The 27,148-nt window shown below is 41.1% G+C and overlaps 1 protein-coding gene, 1 long non-coding RNA gene and 1 pseudogene across 2 annotated transcripts in view; 1 reads left to right on the plus strand and 2 right to left on the minus strand.

Moving 5' to 3' along the window:
- LOC108443622 (zinc finger protein 850-like) overlaps nt 1-27,148 on the plus strand; it is a 225,995-nt gene that overhangs the window by 131,485 nt on the left and 67,362 nt on the right. The gene's annotated exons all lie outside the window — the stretch shown is intronic.
- LOC119261985 lies at nt 448-830 on the minus strand. The gene is made up of 3 exons (XR_005129320.1): nt 740-830; nt 589-668; nt 448-505 (listed from the first exon to the last, which is right to left on the minus strand). It is a non-coding gene; the product is annotated as an uncharacterized LOC119261985 (long non-coding RNA).
- Nucleotides 7,199-27,148, minus strand: part of LOC108443626 — a 29,970-nt pseudogene continuing 10,020 nt past the window's right edge.

Here is a 27,148-nt window from a genome sequence, read left to right on the forward strand (position 1 = left end):
AGCGGTGAGGTGTGCAGTTGGAGTGACAAATAGTTTCAAGGTGAAGGTAGGGCTACATCAGGGATCAGCTTTGAGCCCCTTCTTGTTTGCAATGGTGATGGACAGGTTGACAGATGAGGTCAGGCAGGAGGCTCCATTGACCATGATGTTTGCAGATGACATTGTAATCTGTGGTGAGAGTAGAGAGCAGGTGGAAGAGAATCTGGAGAGGTGCAAAACAGGCAAAACAGCAGCACCGTGAGGAGCTCAAATCAGTCCGCACAATCTGGACAATAAAACCTAGAACAATACACAGAATTACAATTAATTTAGTTAATATTTGATTTAAAAGTGAATGCAGCTTGCATACTTACCAGCACAGCATCAATTTCTGCCAGCAGCCACAGCAAGCAATGGCCACAGCAGACAGCAGCAGGTAATGACACACAGCAGCTCCAGCTGACAATGGCTACAGCAAACAGCTCCAGCAGACAATGCCCGCAGCAAGGCAGCACAATCACTAACACTATCCCACCACCCAAGAAATAAGGTTAGCCAAAAGCTGTACTCACTGCCAGAACATATATAAAGGAAACAGGCAGAAATTACCTTACTAAAGTGAAAGTGCCCAGGCAACATCAGAGATGCATACCACAGCGCTGAGCCGGCAATCGAATACGAGCCCGCGACTACAAACAAATACGAGGAGTTAATAATTAAGCCAACTACCACGTTATCCAGTAATGCTGTGAACAGATACCTTAAACTCATGAGAAGTAATCCAAACAGTCACGCTAAACTCCACGCTGAACGCTGCCGGCACGGAAGTCACAGCAGAAAGGAGGGGGGACAGGAAGCGCACCAAAAGTAGTCATCCCCCTGCCCATATATAGGGTACAAAGGGGCCGCCCAGTAATTTAAACGCGGCCACGCAGCTTCACAAGCAGCATAGGTGGAGTCGCAAAACCCCACCTGCTACACACACTAAACTAAATTCTAAGATATTTATTATTCTCGATCAGTGAGGCCAGATATGCTGAGCGAGCTTCACTGAGAGCATTTCTATCCTCTATAAGGCCGTCCTTCCAGGCAGAGTGGAACACTTCTAGTTTGGTATGACGCCATTTCCGCTCTAATTTCCGAACTGTTTGTTTTAAGGTCTGGGTTTTATCGTTGTACCATGGGGCAAGCTTTTCCTGCCTTATTCTTTTTATTTTAAGTGGGGCCACATTTTCTAAAGTGGATTGTAAGGTATTTTCTAAATAATCGGTTAGTAAATCTAGTTCCATTGGGTCTGATGCAGTGGAGACTGGGGTTGATAACTCTGGAAGATTTTCTATAGATTGTAGGGCGGTAGAAGGTTTTATTGAGCGCTTTGTTGAATAACGAGGGGACGTATATATATTATGGCTATATATTAAGTCGTAGCTTATATGAAATTAGGTAATGGTCGGAGACTGCTGTGGTTTGCGGTAGGGTATTAAGCTTGTCTATGTTAAGACCTAGTGTCAAAACTAAATCTAACGTATGACTACAGTAGTGTGTAGGCCCTGTTACATTTTGGGTAAAACCAACAGAGTCTAGGATTGAGGTAAATGCCCTTTTTAATGGGTCGTCTACCTTCTCAAAGTGGATATTAAAATCTCCTACAATTATTACTTTATCGTTGCACACAGCCAGGTTTGCAGCGAAGTCACTAAATTCTTTTATAAATTCAGAGTCGGGCCCTGGTGGTGAGTAAATGTTAAATAATGAAAACGTCTTTTTTGTGATTGGATTTGTAACATGAATAGAAAGGACCTCAAAGGAAGTAAAAGTGTCGCATTGTTTCTGATATCAAGAGTACTTTGCTATATTATACAGACTCCACCTCCCTTGCCTGATAATCTTGGCCTATGTGCATAATTATAGCCTACAGGCGTGGCTTCATTTAAAGCTGAATATTCATCTGGTCAAACCCACGTTTCAGTAAGACAAAAAAAGTCAAATTTATGATCGCTTAAAATTTCATTTACGACGACTGCTTTAGAGTTTAGTGATCTTATATTAAGTAGTCCACATTTTAGATCTCAGATGTGGCATGGTGGGTAGCGCTGTCACCTCACAGCAAAGAGGGCCTGGGTTCGATTCCCTGGCCGGGCGACCAGGGTCCTCTCTGTGTGGAGTGTTCCGGTTCTCCCTGTGTTTGTGTGGGTTTCCTCCAGGTTCTCCGGTTTCCTCCCACAGTCCAAAGACATGCAGTCAGGCCAATTGGACATGCTACATTGCCCCTAGGTGTGAGTGTGCGAGTGATTGTCTGTCTGGCCGGCGATGGACTGGCGACCTGTCTACACTACTCTGCCGACTAACTAAGAGACTATGAGCTATGCTGCAAGAAAGTAAGGCAACACCCTCCTGCGTGGGGTGGACACCATCCCTACCTATAAGACCAGGCTTGCCCTCAAAACGTAACCAGTTGTCTATAAAGCCCACTTGGTTTTCGGAACACCACTTGGACATCCAGCAGTTTAACGCCGTAAGCCTGCTGTAGGCTTCAGCGCCGCGCCGCATTGGGATGGGGCCAGAGCAGATTACGGCATCGGACATCGTCTGGGCCTGTTTAACCACCTCTCAAATATTAGCTTTAGTTATCTCAGACTGCCGCAGACAGAGATCATTGGCCCCTACATGAATGACTGTCCTCGAATATCTCTTATCAGCTAATCTAAGGTTGCCATTAATGTCCGGCGCTCTGGCTCCCGATAAACATTTAACTGTAACCGCTGACGCCCCTAAAGGAGGAGCTAACTTCACGTGTCGAACAATCGAGTCTCCTATGACCAGAGTGCTTTTAACAGGCTTCACAGTGGGTGCTTCACTGAGCGGGGCAAACCTGTTTGACACGCGAATCAGAGGAGCGTGGTGTTCCGGTGGGCTAGCTTTGGCCTCAGCATTAGCATTAGCCTTAGCTTTCCGGCTCGGCTAGACCGCCGAGTCGTCATCCATTCGCCCCGCTGTGAGGGCTCTAACACCGGAGTCAAAGGGGTGCTAACTCTCCCTAGGGCACCCGGAGCTGCTAATGCTGCATCTGGCTGCCTATCCCTTAATAACCCCCAGATGCACCTCAAGCTGGTCCACTTTCTCCGCCAAACAGCTAACTAGCTGGCACTTAGCACAAACACAGCCACTATCGCTATCGCTAGAGGCGGACAAGGGCGTTAGACTCAACATGCCACACTCTGCGAAGACGAAACAACCAGCAGAAGCCACGATATTTCAGCCACTTACCGCTTTTTGTCGACTTAGAAGCTGATAGCACAAAATACGTTGCTGCAGTGACACGCTCTCAGTCGCTCTACACTGGCATATATTTCTGATTCTTTTAAAATACCATTAAATAACCTATAGTTTGGTGGTCAAGATCCCCAGATCAATATGTTCATCTCAATGCTATTGTATCAAGTTTAATATAAATTTATCCATAGCTAGTAGCTTTATCGAACACCTCCCAGAGCTGCCAGCTTCTATCAGCTGTCCAACGTACTGAATTGGATATCACGATTAAATGCTTAGCATCCTTTTTGTTCCACTTTAGGTATTGTGGCTCCAGTAAAACGTAAATGAATAAGGCAGTAATAGCTTGCCACATGGCAAAATAAATCATACTTAAGCTTTCAAACACAAATATGGTGTAAATGGTGTCTGAGTAAACTATAAGTAAACTATCGAAGGGCACTGACTGCAGCATGCTCAATTTCTTGCCTATCTGATTGAATATAAAAACAATAATACAAGAAAATTAGTTAGCACAGTTGTTTTAAGTGGACTTTTTTAGAGCTGATTACAAGCAATGAAATGTTTAAAAATGATTGAGGAATGTCATTTACAGAGTCCGCATTTCATAGCACTGAACTTTTCTTGTTGGATCTAATACTATAATCTGTGAGTGGTATTACATTTTGGAAGTGTTTTCACAGTAGCAATTAATGTACTCATTACTTGCTTAAATGGACAACCGTGATTACGTCCTTTATCGGTTTGCATTTTATATTATTTTCAAAGATCCTAGTTAAGGAATAAGACAATCATTTCTGGACTAGAACAATATGGTACAAATGGCATATGGTGATTATAATACTGATTTGTTAAATCCAAAGACACAAAAGGACAGCAGATTTTATGAGTACAATGGACAGCAATAACCTATTCCCTGGTAATTACAAAACCAACAAGAATAACAACGGACACTGCTACACTGATCGACAATATATTCACAAAAAGAATTGAAAGCAAAATAGTAGATGGGTTGCTCATTAATGATATGTGATCGTGTTTCAGTCTTCGCAATCCTTATTTTTTTTATGTAATTAATTTAAAACTTCTGTGTCTGTTTTAGAAGTGTTTAAGTTAGAAGTTAGAACTCCTGAAGTGATCGCTGCTCTCAGGGTAGACTTAATGAAACGAAACCAGGCCGAGGTATATGTAAAGGATGACCCAAATAAAACCACATTTGTTCAGTTATATTTAAAAACTGTCCTCTAAGAAAACTTACAAGAAGGTGTAAATATGCCGGTAAACCATGGATTACTAAAGGAACAACAAATGCATGTGAAAAGGAAAATTTATTAAAGAGATTTAAAAAAAAAAAAAAAATTTAAAAAATAATAAATGAACAAGTCTCATGAGATATAGCAAGAAGGAATATTGTCAGAAAGTATTGGGGTGATACAGGAATAACACTCAAAAACCATGGAGTGTGTTAAAAAACATCATTAAAGGGGGCTCAGTAAGAGCAGACACTCCAGATTATTTTGTAAAAAAACAAAAGACTAATAATTAAAAAAAAAAAGTAAAACAACAGAAAAACATACAAAACCATGACCAAACCTATTTTCATGCTACAGAAGAAAGCGATGAGAAGTCTTTCACTACATGCTTTAAAATAACCTCCAACTGCTCAAGGTACAAAACATTGATTATCATAACTGTTACAATAATAAACAAATGTGCATAATATATCAGTTGAGGAAACAAAAGATAAAACCTAGGCCTGATGGGTAAGGAGGTAAGAGAGAACAGAGAAAGTTCACCCTGAACTTGTGAGTAATACATATATAGCACGATACACTACATGGATCAACAACCAGGAAAACGAATACTTAAACAGCATGAACAATACTACAGAAATGGCTTTATTATAAATATATGTTCTGCGGTGTCAGAGCAGCTCAGAACAAATCACCAACAAAGCTGGCAAAAACTATTTACTTTTATGGTTACCCTTGGGTGGATGACAGAGGCCTGGTCAATAGGGTCAGCCTTCGGAAGATTCTTTTAAAATTCTGGATCAGATACATATCTGATCTGTGAATATGCGACCTAAATGTGAACACTCAAATTACGATTCTTGTAGTGTATTTTTTTTAGTGTGCATACACCATCATTCAGCATAGATGCTGAAAGCTTAAAGGGGCAGAGGTACACTATATTGCCAAATGTATTCACTCACCAAATCATTTAATTCAGGTGATCCAGTCACTTCCATGGCCACAGGTGTATAAAGCCAAGCCCCTAGGCCTGCAGACTGCTTCTACAGACATTAGTGAAAGAATGGGTCGCTCTCAGGAGCTCAGTGAATTCCAGCGTGGTACCGTGATCAGGCGCCACCTGTGCAGCAAGTCCAGTCAGGAAATTTCCTCACTACTAAATATTCCACAGTCAACTGTCAGTGGCATTATAACAAAGTGGAAGCGATTGGGAACGACAGCAGCTCAGCCACGAAGTGGTCGGCCACGTAAAATGACAGAGCAGTCAGTGGATGCTGAGGGGCATAGTGCGCAGAGGTCACCGACTTTCTGCAGATTCACTACCGACCTCCAAACTTCATGTGGCCTTCAGATCAGCTCAAGAACAGCATAGAGAGCTTCATGGAATGGGTTTCCATGGCTGAGCAGCTGCATCCAAGCCTTACATCACCAAGCGCAATGCAAAGTGTGGAATGCAGTGCTGTAAAGCGCCGCCACTGGACTCCAGAGCAGTGGAGACGTGTTCTCTGGAGTGACCAATCACGCTTCTCTGTCTGGGAATCTGATGGACGAGTCTGGGTTTGGTGGGCTGCCAGGAGAACGGTGCGGAAGAACTTGACTGTCCTGCACAGAGTCCTGACCTCATCCCGACAGAACAACTTTGGGATGAATTAGAGCGGAGACTGTGAGCCAGGCCTTCTCGTCCAACATCATTGTCTGACCTCACAAATGTGCTTCTGGAAGAACTGTCAAAAATTCCCATAAATGCTCCTAACCCTTGTGGAAAGCCTTCCCAGAAGAGTTGAAGCTATTATAGCTGCAAAGGGTGGGCCGACATCATATTAAACCCTATAGATTAAGAATGGGATCTCACTCAATTTCATGTGTGCGAAGGCAGATGAGCAAATACTTTTGGCGATATAGTGCATGTGCATCCATTAACAAGCATGTTCCACAAAATACATGCACTAGTAATACAAAGACTCAAAAAAACAAGAAAACCAAGTAGAGAAAGACCATAAAACAAAAAAAGAACCTCTGGAGAGAAGTAGCAGCAAGGATGGTGCTCATTAAACTCTGGTACAATGGAAGGTATCCCAAATCCAAATTAATATGTATTTATTTAAAATCTATCCTAATAAAAAATCTAAAAAGAACATTATATAATTCCATATCTTACTTTCAGTATCTTTTATCTCTCTAATCACAAACTGGCTGTTTTAAGTGGAAAAATATGAGGTGAAAAGATTCAAGTTTCAGGCCTTTAACAATCATCTGTATGTCTAAAAACTTGTTTTTGTTACACTGGGTATTTTAGTATAAGGCACGGGTCATCTACTGTGGACAGTGTATGTTGTTTTTTATTTTATTTTCCTGATTTGAGTTGTGAGGAGGCTTGTGTGTCATGATGTATATTATGAATCCATTCTTACAAAGATTTTAGGAGGTGGAACTGTCCTTTCTCTCCTCTCTCCCCCATTATTTATCTTTATCCCCAGTATTCAGTGACATCAAATAGACAATTATTTTACTACATACTAAAAAGTGTAATTATAAAAATAACTGAATTTGCTGCTGGTTCTGGAAACCGTGTACTGCCGAATTTGATTACTTGAACACTTACGTAAAAAGCCTTATTTATTGCATTTTGAAATTAAAAATATATTAATTTAAATCAATCCAGGCCTTTTAATAATAAAAACAATTAAGGGAACTTTAATTTGTGGTCTTGTTCTGTTTTGTTTCCTAAATAAGAAGGTCCATCCATGACCCTACCTCTGCCAGAACATGAGAAAGGTTCTAACAGAGGTGTAAATTAAAATCATTCTGAAAATAGGCCTCCAATATTCGTTCCCAGCACCACTGGCTTTTGGTCTACCAGGTCTGACCACCACCAGTCTTCACTGCCATCTAATCAAACGCATCTCAATCCAGAACAAATGGCCTCAAGTCACAAACAACAAAAGTCGATCATTGACCTTTGACAAGCTCTGGTATCAAGTACAATTATGAACTTGGTGATCGTTATGGGCAATCCATGTCTAGCACAGTAATCCAAAAATAATTCACCATTTGAGTTTAGACCAGACAGGCCATGTTAACCAGTCTCTGCAAACATCAGCATCATCTCCTAGCAAAACTATGGAGTCCTTAGACAGTGTTCTTGTCAGAACCCCACCCAATCACTCCAAGAAGGCTGATAACTGTTATTTTATGCCTAAGCACACACAGTCACAAGTTTCCTCCTTGCAATTTTACTTTGCATTGACACGACCCTCTCGTCCACCAGGACAAACTCCTATCGCACGGCAGTCAGCTGGGGACTTCCCACACTTGCTCAGGACCTCTCACCTTGCGCAACTCGAGTAGGAGAGGAACCACTCCCCTATCAAGGAGTTTGGTTTCAGAGCCAACACTGTGGGTGGAGATGAGCCCAAGCAATATCTAGTTGGTACCTCTGATTCTTCTGCCTAAGCTCTGGCCGCTCTCCCCAGTGAGGTTACATGCCATGTGCCAAAATCCAGTTTCCAGCGCAGGGGTCCATGTCACCAAGGACCATCCAGCCATCTTCTACTGCCTATAATGGCACTGCTCAGGTCCCCCATGCTGGACCTTTTGGGTGGTGGCTCCATGTGGTCACCCTTTTTGGGCTGAGCCTGGACAAGTGACATGGTCAACAGGTGCTTGCTGAGGAATACTAACCCTAGCCGTTCTCCAGGGTTAGGACCTGGTAACCCTCTCCTGGGCACAGTACACAGTCTGTTGTGTCCCTTAATCATAGAGGATTTAGAAGCAGCAAATCATGCATGTCTTCAAATTTGAAAGTCTGAAGCTCCTCCCACACTCTGAGCAATGATGCAGTTTCTTTCAGGTGTGAATCCGCTGGTGACTCTTAAGGGCACCACGTTCTCTAAAACTCTTTCCACATTTAGAACAGTGATACGGTTTCTCTCCTGTGTGAATACGCTTGTGTCTTTGAAGATTACACTGTACAGTAAAACTCTTGCCACAGTCCGAGCAGTGATACGGTTTCTCTCCTGTGTGAATGCGCTGCTGTATTTGAAGATTGAACTGTGCAGTAAAACTCTTGCCACACTCTGAACAGTAATACGGTTTCACTCCTGTGTGAATGCGCTGGTGTGTTTGGAGACTACGTTGTTGACTAAAACTCTTTCCACAGTCTGAGCAGTAATACGGTTTTTCTCCTGTGTGAATGCGCTGGTGTTTTCTGAGGTCACCACGTTGTCTAAAACTCTTTCCACACTCTGAGCAGTGATACGGTTTCTCTCCTGTGTGAATGCGCTGGTGTATTTTGAGATTATTCTGTTGATTAAAACGCTTTCCACAGTCTAAGCAGTGATATGGTTTCTCTCCTGTGTGAATGCGCTGGTGTGTTTGGAGACTACGCTGTGCAATAAAACTCTTTCCACACTCTGAGCAGTGGTGAGTTCTTTTTTTGCCTGTAATATTTTGTGTTGGTTTGCAAGGTGTGCTTATAAGAAGATCAGCAGCAGAGTGTCTGAATATCAGAACTTCTGGACACCATATTCTCATATTCAGTTGTTCTTAATACATTGCTGGATGCTACTTGGACCTTTGCAGGAAAGCACTTGGTCATTTGGAGCAGGAGATCATTCTGGAGGAATGAAAAAAAAGAAGAAAAAAAAAGGATACTAGTTGATGAGCCATTATAGCAGATAATGAAAAAGCAGAAAGATATTGGTCTACAAAACATTTTACAGAGATAAGTTACAGAAGACATAACCTAAGTACAGAGAGATTATCAAATTATCTGTTCAGTACTTTTATTATTACTAATAATTGTTATTGATAAGGTACTTCTAAAAGCATAAAATTAGTCACTCCAGTCTCTTTGCAGGACATCACTATTAGCTACATTCACCAAGTCATTATAGCGTGTATGGTAATGACAACGGTGTGACACGTAATCTTTTGGTCCCACAAAATTGACTTTTTACTGCAAATCACAGCCACAAACATGTTTTAACTGAAACAGATAATGTCTCATTGTCAACCACTACTCCAGATACAGTATGTGCTGAAAGCTTATTTCTTCATTCATCACATTTCCCACAAGCTAACAGAGAAACAAGCAGATTTGGCCAGTGTAGCATCTGAAGTTCCATATGGTATCCGACTTTATGGGTTTGGTACATTTTAGTTAGGGGTACCTGGTCCAAAGGTCAAGGTCCCACAGGAGATGGGCCTCTCCCTCCCTCTCATATTTAAAGTAAGCAATTGAACCAGCATCACCTTCTGTAGGAGAAACGTAGATATTTAGAAAACTATGTAGATGAAATCAAGTTTTAAGTGGTCCACCCAAGAGAACTTAACCAGAACCCCCCACCACTCAAACGTCAAAGGCAGCCCCCCCCAACCAGGGGCCCCCATACAAATTCAACAGCCCCCTTCTTTAACCTAGCATTACATTTATGGCATTTGGCTGGCACTCTTATCCAGAGTGACTTACAATTTGATCATTTTACACAGGTAGGCCAAGGTGGTGTTGGGAGTCTTGCCCAAGGACTCTTATTGGAATAGTGTAGGGTGTTTGCCCAGATGGGGATTGAACCCCAGTCTACAGCATAGAAGGCAAAGGTGTTAACCACTACGCTATCCCAACCACTAGCAGCCTCTTCACACCTAATTTCTGCCAGTTCTCACCCCCTAAGGAACTGTGAGCCCCTCACCACCATGATCTCCCATCATCAACTGAGACCTTTAGGTAAGAGTAAAGAAGTTATATTTGGGTACCTAAGAACAGTAAAAATGTGTTCTGAAGTGATCCAGTTCAGTTTAAGGACAGATAAGCCTGCCACTCTCTCTCTGATCCAGAACAGTCATGGGACTGCGGGCTGGTTACACCACCAGTCCAGCAGGAGAATCAATACACAGGATTACATCTAGAAGGTATCTGGAGCTGACTGCAGCCTACCAGACCTCTCCTCTCCTGCCCTGTCCTCGCACTAGAACCAATCTGAACTTTTCAATATTTGGTCTTATTTGCAGGGTTGAAGCAATAGCTTACATAAATTAGATATAAAGTGCGAAAACAGTCACTGAACCTACCATTCCAGACCAAACACATTCAGTATTTATCAGCTGAGCACAGCAGACACACAGGAGTTACCCGACTAGGCATGGAGCCGCTTTTAGAAGAGTTTTACACGCGTTCAGCGCAGATTTAGCGCTGAAAACTAGTGCAACTCTTAGGAACTGTGGACCAGGAAACACACAGACGCAGAGAACGCGCCCCTCGCAGGAGAACCAGGATTAAATCTAGAAGGTATCTGGAGTGACTGCGGTCTATCAGTCCTCTCTCTTCCTCGCGCTAAAGCCAGTCTGAGCCACGTGATCTCCTGCCCACCCGCTCCCACAGAAGCGCTCCGTTTGGAGCGTAAACCAGCTACAACAACCAGAAACTGCGTCGACAGAAACTGGAACTGCCGCAAATTCCTTAAAGAAGCAGCATCTATCTAATGACCATCACTAAGACTGACTGAACTACAGCTGCGTTACAGGAATACACGGATCTTCACCTTCAGCAGATCAGCTCCTGTTTCCCTCCGATCCCGCAGAGCGCTGCTGCTTCTTCTCTTAGTCTTTGGAGAACTAGCCCCTCCAGTTGGCATAGTCTCTGTGTATCTGGGGGTAATATTTTTGTAATCCCACCAGCAAACTCCGCCTCCTGTGCTCTGATTGGCTAGAAGTTCATAAGAGCAGTCGCCCATTTATTTACTGCAGTTTTGAACTTACACAAATAAAATAATGGAATAAGGATGACGGAACACATCCAATAAATAGATCATAGTATAAACAACTACAGGAAATTTGGTCCGAATTGATGGAAATTGAATGCGGCAGATTATCAGATCTTGTTAGAGGACAGTTTGAATGATTGTGTATGTCCCCTTTAACAGTAATTAAGGGGCTGATGATTGTTCTGTAAAAAGTGAAGGAATATACTATTTAAATTAAAATGACATCATTAAAATTATCACTTAAATAATGACAAAAGTCCTAAAATGTCTATGGTCACCTTTAATGTGGTGATCTTGGGCTGTCCCACCTCACTGACTGACTTTCTCTATGAAATATATTCACAGAATGCCCCACTGACGCCATAATTACAGTGTAATTTGGTTAATTTATAAAGTTCACAGTATGAAAATTTAATTTTCTATGAAAGGTTAGTGAATTAAAAAGGTCATTTTAAACTATATTTCACATTTTTTGCACAAAACTGTCACCTATACCTGTTCCCTGGTAAAAAAGCAAGATTATATATTTATTACTACATAAAAATGTCATCTTGTCATTTTCTGCCGAGTGACCATCAGACTGGTCTGTATTCTCATTCTCATGGTCACCGCGATAAGTTATTTCTAATGTACTAAATCAAATTCCTTTACCTGACACAGTTAAAGAGATTCTGAATCGGCAGTGCCATAATGAACAGTTAAAATAATGATTAATTAACTATTCCTAGTATATAAATCATGGTATTTTTCTAATTTTCCTATTAATTAAACAACTCATTGTACGTCATCTGTCTGTCATATTTGAAGTGTGATATACATCAATTTCTGCAAGGACAGCTGCATTTGAGCTACAGCATGTTGGGGATAAAAACACAGAGTAGTAGCTTATTTTTGTATTCTATTTTTACTTCATGCACAACAGATCAATCGTAACAAATATTTGAAGAACATAATTATGATAATACAGCAATAAACAAAACAAGGCAGGGAAAGTACAAAAAGGTATCGCAAGTAGATTATCTTATACATATTTAAACTTTGTTTAAACAGAAAGACGAGAAAAAGGATGTAAAAAATAAAGGAGAACATAAGACAGGGATAGAAAGAATGTGGTTGGGGCAAGGTTCATTTCAATAACATTGAAAAAATGGACTAGTGTGACAAAGTGGAATTTAGGTAGTCTTTTGAAGGGATTCTGACTGTTACAAGTTCTCAAGTTGGGTGAAAGAGAGTTCCAGATACAAAGTCCTCTGTATGAAACTGAATTGGCTAATTAAATAAATAGAAGTGAGCAGGATGTATGTTGTTGGTAGAAGTGGGTAATCCAGGTCCACAAAGTAAAAAGCCTCCCAAGTGTTTTGTTCCAATTGCTTGACTTCTCTAGTTTGCCCAGTCTAGGTTTTACTGATGTTTAGCTGCAGCCGGTTCAGCTTACACTATAGTCAACAAAGTCCTTCACCAGCTTCCTGTATTCCTCTTCCTCTCCATTCTTCATGCACCCCACAATTCCCATGTCATCTGAGATTTTTTGCAGAGGACATAACTGTGTTGTACCTGAAATCAGGGGTGTACAGGTTGAACAGGAATGGGGCCAATTCAGTCCCCCATGGTGCCCCAACACTGCACACAGCCTTGTCTGAGACACAGCCCTGCGATCACATATACTGAGATCATCCAGTAAGATAGTCCATGCGATGATGGGGTGGACGCAGGTGGATGAATCCAACAGCACAAGCTGTATGGTCTTGAATGCACTGGAGAAATTGAAGAACATGCTCCTCACAGTGCTGCCTCTGATGTGTCCAGATGAAAGTATGTCCTGTCCAGCATGTAGATAATGGCATCATCCACTCCAATGCCATCTTGATATGCAATGTCATGATGATATTTGGCGAAGAACTGTGAGATGCATTATTGAAAATTGGAAACATTTAAGAACCATAGCAACTCAGCCACAAAGTGTCAGACCGAATAAAGTTACAGAGTGCATCGGCGAGTGTTGAGGCACATAATGCATAAAAGTTACCAACACTCTATTAACTCAATAGCTGCACAGTTCCAAACCTCCTCTGGTATTAATATCAGCACAAAACGGGGCACCCAAACACACTGCAACATCTTGTAGAAAGCTTCCCAAAAGAGTGCAAGCTGCTATAGCTGCAAAAGGTGGGACCAACTCCATATTAATGCCTATGGATCTAGAATGGGATGTAGGTGTAATGCGTATGTGTCCCAATACTTCTGTCCAGACAGTGTATATGCATTAATATCTACAGTCAGACAGGCAAACCCAGACAGCATGCCTTAAAATTTAAATGACCGAAGCTCTTCCCAAACTCAGAGCAGTGATGTTGTTCTCTCAGGAGTGAATGCACTGGTGCTTTTTGAGGGAACCACTTTTTCTAAAACCCTGACCACACACTGAGCAGTGATATGGTTTCTTTTCTGTGTGAATGCGCTGGTGTCTTTGCATACTACTGTGTTGAGTAAAGCCCTGTCCACACTCTGAGCACTGATATGGTTTCTCTCCTGTGTGAATGAGCTGGTGTGTTCGGAGATTATTCTGTTGAGTAAAACTTTTTCCACACTCACAGCAGTAATACGGTTTCTCTCCTGTGTGAATATGTTGGTGTATTTTGAGATGACTCTGTACAGTAAAACTCTTTCCACACTCTGAGCAGTGATATGGTTTCTCTCCTGTGTGACTGCGCTGGTGAGTTCGGAGACTACTCTGTGAAGTAAAACTCTTCCCACAGTCTGAGCAGTGATACGGTTTCTCTCCTGTGTGAATGTGCTGGTGTGTTAGGAGACTACTCTGCACAGGAAAACTCTTTCCACACTCTGGGCAGTGATACGGTTTCTCTCCTGTGTGAATGCGCTGGTGTATTTTGAGTGCACCACTTTCTCTAAAACTCTGTCCACACTCTGAGCAGTGATACGGTTTCTCTCCTGTGTGAATGCGCTGGTGTCTTTGAAGACCACTCTGTGTAGTAAAACTATTTCCACACTCTGAGCAGTGATACGGTTTCTCTCCTGTGTGAATGCGCTGGTGTGTCTGGAGATGACTCTGTTTAGCAAAACTTTTTCCACAGTCTGAGCAGAAGTGAGTTTTTTTGCCTGCAATCTTTTGTGTTGGTCTGCAAGATGTATTCATGGTTTCTGCATACTGGAACTTCCGGACACAATAGTCTCACATCCAGTCTTTCCTTATATCAGCAGTTTCATGCTGTGGTTTTGAAGAGCAATTTAAAAACTAGTTGAAAAGTTGTTGACTGAAGCAGGAGATTTGCAGCAGGAGATTATTCTGGAAAAGAAAAAGGAAGGGGACAATAAAACACTGATAGAGTAGGTATTATAGAAGATATCTGAAAAAAAAAAAGACAAAATCCTATATTTTTATGAAGAACTTAAAACTCACTTAAGTAAGAGCAGAATCTACACACTCAAGAGTACAAATGTGCAAACTATTCTTTAAGTGCAAGTCATGAATCTTTTTCTCAGGACCTTTTTCAAAAGCACAGTTAAGAGGAAACTTGGGAAGATGTTGCATGAGGACCACTGATTTACTGAGGCAACAGTTCAGAGATTACATCCAATTATTTAGATATTCATTAGGGGGCCACCTATGTCAACAACATTCCCACATACCCAGAACTTATTTTAACCCAATCATATTGGAATTTTAAAACATACAATAGATAATGTTCTTATTGAACGTTTAACATGTACATTTTCCCATCCACACAAGAAAGCAAAGATGTACTTTACTGTGATCAGTGTGATTACTGTGATACTGTATTTGGCAAGGGTGGAGAAACTCTGACTTCAACTGAGGATATTGTCGGTCGGTGGAAGGAGCACTTTGAGGAACTCCTTTATCCGGGAGACATGCCTTCCTCACGGAAGTCAGGGACAGAGATTTCTGGCGTGTCAAGCTCCATTTCCCTGGTGGAGGTCACTGAGGTAATTGGCAAGCGCCTCAATGGCAAGGCACAAGGATGGATGAGATTCGTCCGGAGATGCTTATGGATCTGGATGTTGTGGGGATGTTGTGGCTAACATACTTCTACAATATTACATGGCCCTCGGGAGCAGTACTCTTGGCAGACCAGGGCAGTGGTCCCTAATTTTAAATAAGGGGACTGGATCATATGTGCCAACTATCAGGGTACCACACTGCTCAGCCTCCCTGGAAAAGTATATGCCAAGGTGCCGGAAATGAGACTCTGACCAATAGTTGAACCTCAGATTGAGGAGGAACAATATGGGTTCTTTCCTGGCCGTGGAACAATGGACCAGCTTTTCACCCTCTCATGGACTGTTGAGGGGTGTTTTTTGTTTTGCACAAAATTATTTGGTTTGTATCTAGTTATTTTTGTTGTTAGGAAAAACATGGAATGATTGGCTTTGCTTTTTTTTTGTTTTTTGTTAGATTCAACGCATTTGATTGTTGGTTACACTCAAATTTTTGATAATCTTTTGTATATTTGCAGCTACATTTCTTTCTGGCACATGATGAAATTCAGTTTCTTGTTCAGATTATCAGTTGGGCTTGTTTGGTGTGTCAGGTGAAGATTCACAAACATTCTCAAAATTGTGCTTTGAAAGTACCTTAAAAAGTAGTGCACTACTTTTCAAAAGGTATCTAAAAAGTAGACATTTTTTCTGTAAAACCACATAAATTGTAGCTGGTTAAAACTTAAATTAGGTAACTACAAATTTTTCAGTAGCTATCCAAAGCCTCACCACAGTTGATGTTAACTAAAGTAGCAAGGCAGCTAAATAGCATACAAAACGTATGAGACAGATTTCAGTTTAATAAATGGCAAACTAATTTATCTACAGAAACATTGGCTAGGGTAAAGGTAGAGATGTGAAAGCAGAGCTCTCTCCAGGTTGCAACAGGTAGACTGATGTCTGAACTATGTGAAGAGAACTCGGTAGTGAAAATGCTTCCTAGCAACTGTAGCTGGTTCAGGAAGAGTGCGGTTCTTAAAACAGGCAGATGTGTCAGAAATAAAGAAAAACCCTGAACTGCACTGGCATTTATGTTGATGTCATAACAGGACTCACATACTGATGGGCGGTTACAGCATTTGTGGTTTTAACACTTCAGGAAATTTGTGTTAAATTACCAGTTTAATTAAGTAAACCCCAAGGAGGCATGCATTTCAAAGAACTATTTACAACAAATAACCCTGGTTCTTCATTGACTTGGAGACACTACACAAAGCCAAAAAATGTGCAGTCAATAGCAAACAGGGATCAACTGTGACAGTCAAATAACAGTTCAAATAACAGTGAGTAGGAGATTCAAGACCATTTCTAACTACCATCCAAAGCCTTAAGCGAAAGACATTCAGCTGTTTTGGAAGACTTAACACTAATCTTCCGCGACGGACGGAGCAGTGGCGATTTCTCTAAGACTGCAAGGGAAGCTCAGCTTGCCCTAAAATGTCAAATATGTTCAGTTGTGTTAACATTTCATTCACTACAAATGCGTTAAAAGCTGAGTGTCTTTTCACTTCAACAGGACCGCTCATTCAAACGGGACGTTTTTTTCATTGCTTCGAAACTCGCCGGTCATTGGATAAATGCCACGATTTTGTCCCGCCCCCGAACGCAGAGCGTCTCTGTGGTGAATGGAGTTGTGGGCGGGTCTGGACGCGGAGCTTCTGCAAAATGATTGAAGGATCAGACGAAAGGCTGAATCCTGTTTTGATTGACAGCTATTTTTACCCATTTACGTCAAAAGACAAACTGCAACCCATTTCTTGGCGTTTACTTGGTGAAATTACTTGTGCATTTCCGTTGTTCATTGTGTAAATAAAACAGACTCCTAGTATTTCCTTGTTTCAGTTTAACATAATTTTAACATTTCCTTGTACGAGTTTAATTTCGTTTCGTTAGTTTGTTCAGTCAGTCATTCATACTGTTGGCAAGGTCGAAGTGAACTAGCCAGCAAACAAGGTTCACACACAGAGCTGCTGTCTCAGTCCCTCCTCTGTGAATTAACATAATAAAGGGTGATGTATGGTCCTGCTAATTGCTGGCAAGAAGGAGGGGTGATGTCCTGAGGATCTTGAAATCTCAGGAGGGCTAGTGTTAAGAACTGCCTACCTCCAGCTGAGCTACAGGCAGTCTATGACACACTGTCTGCAGCCTATTCACACCTCATCTCTGCTAGTTCACACCTCTAAAGGACCTACAACCCCTTCCTCACCATGTCTTATCATTATCACTGAACATCAGGTCAGACAAAAGATTGGAAATATGGCTAGCCCTGATGATGTCTCACCTGCAAATCACAAAGCTATGGCCATCTTTGGGGCTATGGGGCAGTCATGTGATGGAGGTTAGGGAAGCAGCCTCATGACCGGAAGGTTCAATCCCCAGAGCCGACAGCACATGACTTGCTCAAGGACACCTCAGACACCTAACCCTTAACTGCTCCCCGGGCGATGCGGATTGGGCTGCCCACCGTTCCGGGGAAGTGTGCTCACTGCCCCCTAGTGTGTGCATGTGCTCACTAGAGTGTATGTGGTGTTTCCCTTCATGAATGGGTTAAATGCGGAGGTGAAATTTCCCTGTTGTGGGACTAATAAGGGTCACTTAATCTTTGCTGAAAAAAAAAGTTCCATTAATTCCATTAATAAAAGTGGGTGACCATGACCCTCTATGCCTCAGAACTGGTGGTACTCAGAGGTGCATGATCTCTCCTTATCTACATTGGCAAAAACAATATAATTCTAAGGGAAAGGAATTTTGGAGAACTAATTTGGCCTCATTTTTAAATTAATAATGAGCCCACATATTATGAGGAAGTAAGGCACCTCTCACTGAACCGGAGCTGTGGGTGTAATCTATGGTCTCACTGAACCGGAGCTGTGGATGGAATCTATGGTCTCACTGAACCGGAGCTGTGGATGGAATCTATGGTGCTGTGGGTGTAAAGCATAATCTCACTGAACTGGAATTGTGTAACGGTTGAGTTAAACCAGCTTAAACTTCTTACAATGAGATGTAAGTATTTAGAACATACTGATTAAACATTAAGGTGGTGCAATCTGTTTGTTTTAGTAACAAAAAGTAAACCTGAACTTAGAAAACACTTACTTACTACCATCAAGACAACTTAACAACGGCTCTTTACCTTCAGCAGATCGGCTCCCGTTTCTCTCTATGTCTGTTAGAGTGAGTTATAAACAGAGAAACAGAGAGAAAAAGAGATAAACGGCTCTTTACCTTCAGCAGGTCGGCTCCCGTTTCTCTCTATTTCTGTTAGAGTGAGTTATAAACAGAGAAACAGAGAGAAAAAGAGATAAACGGCTCTTTACCTTCAGCAGATCGGCTCCCGTTTCTCTCTATTTCTGTTAGAGTGAGTTATAAACAGAGAAACAGAGAGAAAAAGAGATAAACGGCTCTTTACCTTCAGCAGATCGGCTCCTGTTTCCCTCTAAAACCCCGAAGCTCTTCTTCTTCTCCACTTGATTGCCTTTGGTGGACCACCGTTTCAGAACTAGCGCCCCCACTTGACGTCATCTCTGTATCTGGGGGCGATGCTTTTCTAATCCCACCCGTATTCCTCCAAAACCTCCTCCTGCTCTATGATTGGCTAGAATTGCAGAAGAACAGCCGCAGTTCTGAATTTACACAAATAAGCAATAAAATAAAGGAATAAAAATGACGGAACCCATTCAGTTATTACAAGGATTATAAAGTAAACAGCAACAGCAAATTTGGTCAGAATTGATGGCAAAATTAATGCAGCAGTTTATCAGACATTGATGGAGGACAGATTGTGGTTCAAATTACTGATAAAAGAAAGAAAAAATCAACTACATCTGGTCTGTTTATCTCTATATAAACATTTAAATAAAGAAAAACACCAACAAAGGAATTTTTGGGGTTTTAGTTTAAAAACTGAATTAAAAGAGGCTTTTAAATGCCTTTTATACATCTCCCTGAAATTTGGTCACAGGGTTGCAGAAATGCTGTACATTTCAAAAAAGCTCAGACAGTCTCTGATTTAACAGCCTGAGGTGGATATTAACATTATTTGAAGATTAAGCACTTGCTTTGATTAATACTTTGTTATGAAATGCCAAAGAACATTTCAAAGAGCTTTTACGTCTAAAGTGAACTCTGTTCATGGGAAGTGCCAAATTCAATTATATTAAATTTCCTAATTGATTACATTTATTCTTTCTCCCAGTACATATATTTACTCAGTTTCTATGTAAATAACCTGAATGGTAATGTTTTACTTCTTGTTTACTATATAAATCATGGCATGCTACTCCAAACGCCTCCAAGAGATCTTCAGCTACGAGGTGAGAAAGACCTCCATCTGAATTACCACCAAAGGCTTGAACACTTTCAGACTTAAAGACATAAAGGACAATCTTCAGCTTTCTCTGCCAGCCCCATCCCCACCTCCCCCACCCTGGCTCTCTCCCCTCTACCCTCTGCTCATCTCACGATCAACAAGCACGTTAACAGGCTTTTCAACAGACCGAGGGTGAGAAAAGCCCTGGGACCCGACCTAATCTCTCTCTCCACCCTAAAGCACTGCTGGGAACAACTGGCACCAATTTTCAACATCTTCAACAAATCATTGGAATGATGTTCTGCTGCCTTAAGTCCACTGAATACAAACTTTCGGCTTAAAGTCTGAAACTTCCTATCGCAGAGCTATAATACTCATCCATTTCCTGTGAGCACTGGATAACCACATGAATGTAGTTTTAGTACATGGCACTGCATTTTAAGGATCCACATACACATGTATTTCAGTCATGTTAACGTGGGGGTAAAGGCAGACCAAGACATGTTTATTTATAAAGTACATTTACAAATTTATCAGCACCCTTAGTGAGGAAAGTCAAAGAATTACCCATTATCACTGGATGAATGGCAAAATTGAAAAATGAACATCCAAAAAACCCATAATTGATTGGTCCTTGGGATAACAGGGTGTATAACATTTAACCTCAATGTGTATCAATCAAACTGGACAACTAATGCACAGTTATATTTGTAACTTCTCCAATACCATAAGTCAGGAAGATAATCACAAAAAATAAAAATAAAAAAAAACAAAATCAACCATAGTTGTGATGTGCATTTAACCACCCAGAGAGTTAATAATGTTTCCTCAACAATGTATAAACTGTGGGATTAATCTCCTGGTACAATAACATTGTAAAGGGAGCAGAGTAACAGGGGGGCGGGGGGGGGGGGGGGGGCAGTAACATACAAAATACAAAAGCTTAAGAAAAAAATAATTAAAGTTCAAAGAGTGTTCAAAGGGGTAAAATCAGTTCATTTTTATTTTGGCTGTCCAGAAATTAAGAGTCTCACCGAAAACAATATTTTTTCAAAATAAAATAAAGACTTTGGGAAAATGGTTCTCAGTTTAATGACACAGTAGTCCATATTAATATCATGTAAAGCATGTATGTTTTATGAATGTTAAACATTCATGAATATGTTAGGTTTATGTAGGATGTTATGAATATGTTTTGTAAACACCCTTCAGATAAAGCTGTACTCAAATATTTTAATATATTTAGAACTGTGACACTAAATAAGCACTGGCTACCAGGTGTCAGTAAAATAACTTTGTCATCAATGTGATGGAAAAGGAATATCATTTGCACTATTAAGCAAGATTAAGCAGGCAAAAATTGTTCTTGGTTTGATGACAGAGAGGCTGGGTCAGTATAGCCCATATTTAGAAGACTTTCACAGGAATCCCAGAACTACAGTCAAATTGGTGAGGTTTTCATATCTTGTCCAATTGAAATCGAAGTACTCTTTGAACTCAGCCAGAGGGTTGGAGGGTAAAATCTGACTGGGAAGTTGGTAGTTGGAAATCAACCACTGTTCGCTTTTGTGATAACTGGACATCTCCATATGATGCATCGTACTATACTGAAAATGGCCCCAATATTCTAGCGTGATTTTAAATAAGATTTAAAATGACAAGTTACCTGCTTGTATAGTTTACACATGATCCAGGAAAAATAATCAATTATATATTTATGGCATTTGGCAGACACACTTATCCAAAGTGACAGTTTTTTCACTTTATGCAGGTAGGTGAAGGTGGTGTTAGGAGTCTTGCCCAAGGACTCTTATCAATATAGTGTAGGGTGCTCACCAAGGTGGGGATTGAACTTCAATCTACAGCATAGAAGGCAAAGGTGTTACCCAATACACTATACCAACCACACATATTTATACGTGACATCATTAAACAAAAAATTTTAAATGCGACACAATGTTGTGAATTTCCTGTGAAATTCTCATTTCAATTCTGGTGGAGGCAGTGGTACATGCATTCAGTTTTCAGAAAAAGCGAAGACCATAGTTAATCCTATGTGCATTCTAGAAGTGTCCAGATAATGGAGATACAGGCCTCCAAGACAAAGTGAGCAGCAAGGGAGCGTGATGGCCAGCAAATGTATCTTAGTTGATGCACAAAGCTGATTACATTTCATAAATTAGAAAAAACTGCAACTGGGCATGCATATTTAAGCTTTTTGGTTCACCTACTAAATACATGATCCACTTCAAAGGAAGAAAACCTGAAACAAAGCAGACAACTCAAATAAAAAAAAATACAGATGAGAAAACACAATCCAGGGCTAAACAACATCATTTTATTGACACAAATCCAACTGGCATAAGACCAGAATTACCACAATGTAGTACCACATTAGAATTCAATCATTTCAACACCCAACACCACAAATCACACACCCATTATGAACACAGAGACAAAGTTAGGCTAGACAACCCAGCAAGTCTGCCAACAACAACAACCTGGGAGGGTAGAAGCTCACTGGAGATGCAATTCAGAGGTACAGGAGGGACAGGGCTTGGGGTGGTTACCTAAAACTATTGCAACTGGTTGTTCAATTACCAAATAAAAATTTGTGAGCCAGTAGTCCAAAGATCCAAAAACCGGGAAAATTCAAGCAGACCAGAGGCACACAGAAAAACAAGACATAAAAAAACAGAATTTGTTATAATAGAATGCGATACAATCAATAAAAGTCTCAATTTTGGTATCATCTAACTTTTCACAAACTGGCTGCTTTAAGTTGAAACATATGGGTTGAATAAGAAACTTTTCTAATGCTGACTGAGGTAACAGGCCATTACATGCTTCTCTGTTTTTCCTGTGTAGCATGTTGTCCAAGATGGCCAACAGCTTGTTGAGAGTCCTTTGTTCTGCCAAAACATCCAAAGAGTCCAGCTCGACTACTACAGCAGAGCCAGCTTTCATAATAAATCTGTTCATTTTCAGAGCATTTTCTGCTGCTGCCCCAGAACAACAGCACAGAATAGAGCACTAGTTACAGCAGACTGGTAGAATGTCCAAAGGAGCTTCATGCATACACCAAAAGACCTCAATCTCCTCAGGAAGTATAGACAGCTTTGGTCTCTCTTGTACACCACAAGAGTGTTACATCTCTAGTCCAGCTTGTTGTCCAAGTGCACACCCAGATATATGTAGGTTCCCACCACTTCCACATCAACTCCACCAAAGGTGACTGGTGACAAGGCAGGCTTGGAAGTCAAGCACCATCTCCTTAATCTTACTGATGTTTAACTGCAGATGTTTCAGCTTACACCAAAGGCCTTCACCAGCTTCCTGTATTCCTTCTCCTGTCCATTCCTCATGCACCTGACAATTCCAATGTCATCCAAGAGTTTTTGCAGAGAACATGGCACTGTGTTGTAGGTGAAGTCAGAGGTGTACAGGTTCAGTCCAGTATGGTGCCCCAACACTGCACATAGCCTTTTTTGAGACACAGCCCTACAGTCACATATATGGAGATCATCCAGTAAGACAGTTATTATCCATGAGATGATAGATACACATCCTAACAGCACAGGCTGTACGGTCTCGAATGCCCTGGAGAAATGGAAGAACATGGTCCTTACAGTACTCCCTCTGATGTGTCCAGATAGAAGTATGTTTTGTCCAGCAGGTAGATAATGGCATCATCCACTCCACTGCCATCTTGATATGCAATGTCATGCCTATATTTGGCGAACAACTGTGAGATGCATTATTGAAAATTGGAAACATTTAAGAACCATAGCAACTCAGCCACAAAGTGTTAGACCAAGTAAAGTTACAGAGCATGTTGGCAAGTGCTGAGGCACGTAATGCATAAAAGTTACCAACACTCTGCTAACTCAATAGCTGCACAGTACCTTCTCTGGCATTAACATCAGCACAAAATCTGGGCACCAGGAGCTTCATGGCATGGGTTTTAATTGCCAAACAGCTGCATACATTTGTAAGTCGCTTTGGATAAAAGCGTCTGCTAAATGTAATGTAATGTAATGCATACAACCCTTAAATCACCAAGCAAAAATCAGTGGGGAAGAATTTGTCTGGCCCACACAAAGCCCTGACCTCAACTCCATCAAACACCTCTGGGATCAACTTGAATGGAAACTGCAAGCCATACTCTCTCCTCCATCAGTGTCTTAAAGCACATATGCTCTACAGAATGGGAAAATATTCCCAGACACACTGCAACATCTTGCGGAAAGCTTCCCAAAAGAGTGCAAGCTCTTATAGCTGCAAAGTTGGGACCAACTCTATATTAAAGCCTATGGATTTAGAATCAGAGATCATCAAAACTCCTGTAGGTGTAATGTGTGTGTGTCCCACTGCTTTTGTCCAGAGAGTGAATTTTGTGTGATAATGTTATGCATTAATACCAACATAGACAGGTGAACCCCGACAACCTCTACCACAACTGACACCTGACCAATCCAAAACATTTAGGCTCAACAATGAAAAATGTTGAATAACTCATGTTGTCTTCTTTTATTCAGTGATTGCTAACTTGTTCATACGAAATAACTAAGGGCAGCCATGGGCTAGATTGGGCAGTCGCAGATAGGGAACCAGCCCTGTGACCAGAAGGCTGCCCACTGTTCAGGGCAAGTGTGTTGCCCCCTAGTGTGTTTGCATTCACTAGCATGTATGTGGTGTTTCACTGCACGAATGGGTTAAATGCGGACGTGAAATTTCCGTTGTGGGACTAATAATAATGGTCACTTAACTCACCACTACACAGCTCAGATGTAAGTTTCAGTAATGTCCCTTTTCAGCTTACTCAGCACAGCAGAGCTGGTCGTGGACATTAAATATTGGCTCTTCTGGTTCTCAGAAGATGAAACTTGTAGTAAGCTGGAAAAATACGTTCGACTGCTTGGACAGAAAAAAAAGGCAAAAAAACTATGCATTTAAATCAATCAAGGGTCTTACTTGATTAAGCTTTCATTTCCAACTCAGGATAGAAGCCCAATTTGATGCTTTTTAAATTCAATTTTAAATACAGTAATTCATGTGTGTGCCTAAATGTAAATATAAATGACTGAAGCTCTTCCCAAACTCTGAGCAATGATGATGTTCTTTCAGGAATGAATGCACTGGTGATTTTTGAGTGAACCACTTTCTCTAAAATTCTGTCCACAGTCTCAGCAGTGATACGGTTTCTCTCCTGTGTGAATGCGCTGGTGTGTTCGGAGATTACCCTGTTGAGTAAAAGTCTTTCCACACTCTGAGCAGTAATACGGTTTCTCTCCTGTGTGAATGCGCTGGTGTGTTTGGAGATGACTACTTTTAGTAAAAGTCTTTCCACACTCTGAGCAGTGATACGGTTTCTCTCCTGAGTGAATGCGCTGGTGTATTCTGAGATTACTCTGTGAACGAAAGTTCTTCCCACAGTCTGAGCAGTAATACGGTTTCTCCCCTGTGTGAATGCGCTGGTGTGTTTGGAGACTATTCTGTGTAGTAAAACTTTTTCCACAGTCTGAGCAGTGATACGCTTTCTCTCCTGTGTGAATGCGCTGGTGTTTTTTGAGGGCACCACTTTCTCTAAAACTCTGTCCACACTCTGAGCAGTAATATGGTTTCTCTCCTGTGTGAATGCGCTGATGCTTCTTGAGCGTACCACTATCTCTAAAACACTGTCCACATTCTGAGCAGTGATATGGTTTCTGTCCTGTGTGAATGAGCTGGTGTCTTTGGAGATGACTCTGACTCGTAAAAGTTTGTCCACACTCTGAGCAGTGATACGGTTTCTCTCCTGTGTGAATACGCTGGTGTTTCTTGAGGGCACCACTATCTCTAAAACTCTGTCCACACTCTGAGCAGTAATATGGTTTCTCTCCTGTGTGAATGCGCTGGTGTTTTTTCAGTGCACTACTTTCTCTAAAACACTGTCCACACTCTGAGCAGTGATATGGTTTCTCTCCTGTGTGAATGCGCTGGTGTCTTTGGAGATGACTCGGACTCGTAAAACTTTGTCCACACTCTGAGCAGTAACATGGTTTCTCTCCTGTGTGAATGCGCTGGTGTTTTTTCAGTGCACCACTTTCTCTAAAACTCTGTCCACACTCTGAGCAATAATACGGTTTCTCTCCTGTGTGAATGCGCTGATGCTTCTTGAACGCACCACTATCTCTAAAACACTGTCCACATTCTGAGCAGTGATATGGTTTCTCTCCTGTGTGAATGCGCTGGTGTTTTTTCAGTGCACTACTTTCTCTAAAACACTTCCCACACTCTGAGCAGTGATATGGTTTCTCTCCTGTGTGAATGCGCTGGTGTCTTTGGAGACGACTCTGTGCAATAAAACTCTTTCCACAGTCTGAGCAGTAGTGAGTTTTTTTGCGTGCAATCTTTTGTGTTGGTCTGCAAGGTGCGTTCATGTTTTCTGAGTACTGGAACTTCTGGTCACAATACTCTCACATCCAGTTTTTTCGGTATTTCAGCAGTTTCATGGCATGGTTTTGAAGGGTAATTTGAAAACTAGTTGGAAAGTTGTCGTTTGGAGCAGGAGACCTGCAGCAGGAAATTATTCTGAAAAAGAAAAAGGAAAGGGAAAATAAAACACTGGCAGACGAGGTAATATAGAAGATAACTGGGGGAAAAAAATTGTGTTTATGAAGAAGTTAAAACTCACTTAGGTAAGAGCAGAATCTACACACTGAAGAAAAAATGCTGCAGTTTTAAGAACACGCCATGAAACTATTTCTTCTGACCTTTTTCAAAAGCACATTTAAGAGGAAACTTTGGAAGATGTTGCATGAGGATCATTGATTTACTGAGGCAACAGATTAGAAATTCGAACCTAATTAAAGTTATTTTTATATCCAATTATTTAGATATTCTTTGGGAGCCCCCTGTGTCAACAACATTCCCACATAGCCAGAACTTATTTTAACTCAATCATATTTGCATTTTAAAACATGCACTAGATAAATGTTCTTATTGAACATTGAACATGTACAGTTTCCCATCCACACAAGAAAGCAAAGATGTACTTTACTGTGATCATGAATAACCAAAATTCCAATAAGAGTACATTAACACAGAACAAGCAAGAAAAACAGACACACAGACCATCAAGAACTGAGAGTCATTATAGTTTGTGTGGTAACTATATCATTGTGAATCATTAAGAAACTTTTCCAGAACCATGGTGAACCTGTTGGCCCCACAAAACATACTTTCTACTAGAAATCTCAGCCACAGACATTAAGTTAAATCAAAATATCAGTTGTCTATTTTAGTGGGCAGAGCACAGAAGGTGTATTCAGTGGTAGATAACAAAAGGTCCAAGCTTTCACTGATCAAAGCAGTCAAAGCTGCCTAATACAAATACAGAGATACAGTAATTCTCCTCAAATCAAATGTTCCTCCATTTGGGAAGCAACTCCAGACCTTTACTAACAGTGCAGCAAATATTGCAGCTAATCCCATATCAGCTGAATGACATTTAATCAAGATAAAAAAGCCTTTCCTCCCAAAGGTCCAGCAAGTGGGGACATAATTATAAA

The sequence above is a fragment of the Pygocentrus nattereri genome, chromosome 2 (genome assembly GCF_015220715.1).
Source record: "Pygocentrus nattereri isolate fPygNat1 chromosome 2, fPygNat1.pri, whole genome shotgun sequence".
Taxonomy (NCBI): domain Eukaryota; kingdom Metazoa; phylum Chordata; class Actinopteri; order Characiformes; family Serrasalmidae; genus Pygocentrus; species Pygocentrus nattereri.